This window comes from Mus caroli, chromosome 14 (assembly GCF_900094665.2).
Source record: "Mus caroli chromosome 14, CAROLI_EIJ_v1.1, whole genome shotgun sequence".
NCBI lineage: Eukaryota > Metazoa > Chordata > Mammalia > Rodentia > Muridae > Mus > Mus caroli.
Window position 1 is genome coordinate 84,445,963 of NC_034583.1, and position 1,740 is coordinate 84,447,702.

A 1,740-nucleotide genomic window follows, 5' to 3' on the forward strand; every position below is an offset into this window, starting at 1 on the left:
ACCTAATAAATAATAAAAAAATGGCTCATAGAACTGTTCTTAAGGTGAGAAATTCTACATTGAATGCATTCATAAAAAATACCACAAGGTCATTAGAAGATGTAATGATCACTAGAGTACAGATGAAATGATATCCAACACAGCCAAAAGTCAAATTCTAGATATCTGTGGACCCAAAATTTAGATTATGTAATATAATTACTTTTGGCCCTTTCAAACATTTACATAGAATTTTAGATTAGAAATTCAGTCATTCAGAGTATTGTTGTGTGTCCCTTAGATCCACTATTTATTAAAGTATCCAGGTATGATGATCACAGTACATAAATCGCTATTTTTCAGTTAGCCATTTTTGGACATTAATCAAGCAGAGTGAAGTACTACATCATAATCATTGTCTCTGTCTACCTTTGTGCCATCTTCATATGACCATGTATGTACAACAGTAAAGAGGATCAAAGATGTGCACTGATGTGTGTGTGTGTGTGTATGTGTGTGTGAGTTTGTGTGTATATTTGGGGGTAGAAGGAAGCAAAATAGCAAGGCCGGTCACACACTCAGCAGGTACTCTGCCTGTAAGTTATACCCCAAGTCCTTCACAGTTTATTTCTTGAAGGAATTAATTTACAAGAATCCCTGTATGCTAATATTATATTTGGGCCCTTGCATACTTGTTAGAACTTGTATTTTCTAGTAATTTTAAAGGTATGTGATATAACTGCTAGGTTAGGAAAAGTCAATGAGAAACCACTTACACAGTTCAGAGGAGCTTAGTTAGTGGGTGGGTGTCTGTTCCATGTCTGCCCCCATTTCTTTCTTCCAACCAACTGAATTCAAAGTTTCAAAAACAGCAGATTCTCCTCTCATCACAATAGCTCGAGGCTGCATGAATTATGGAGACAAATGCTTCATATAAGTATAGATTAAAAAAATTACAACTCTTCGACCTGGAGAAATAAAAGTCAAGAAGGGATGTTACAAAATCCATAAATTCAAAAATATTATGAGAGAATGGAGATGAATATTTTCAGCAATGTGAGAACATTTGAAGAGGTTGTCCCTAGAAAGTCACAAAAGACACTTTTTAGAACTAATAAAAGACACTTCTATTTTACAGAGTGAGTTGTAAAACGATGGAATTTAAACCTCTGAAAATGCTCCGTGTTGAGGATATAAATAAACCTAGAAGTTGGCAGAGAAAATTCCATAGGTTAAAAATCTGTAAGAAGTTGAAGGAAAACTAGCATACAAAGCTGATATGACTCTAAGAAAGGAATGTTATTAATATTTTATATGAAGTCCAGTTTCATTGATGAAGTTCTCCAATTCCGTGTTCTCTGTTTTTTATCTGATTTAGTTTTCTGAACTCAGTATTAGTTCTATTAAACAACAAAGCTTTTCCTATACATATCACTCCATATGAATAAGTATAGCCTTGATCTAAGAATAGTGTTAATCAATCTGAGTTATTAAAAAGTTAATTAAATATGTACTTGATTAGATGTTTAAAAAGATAAGGCTATGCGTATTTTCATTTTTCTTTTGCACTACGTTTTATAGAAACAAACCAAGAGTTTTAAAGGTTTCCATGTCTATATTTCTACTTCACCTCATTTTTAGAGTCCTGTTGGTGAAACTTTATAGGTCTAGTATGGATGTAGCTTCTGACACATCTAGGAAACACAATTTTTTAAAATATTTTTTATTACATCTTTTCCTCAATTACATTTCCAATGCTAT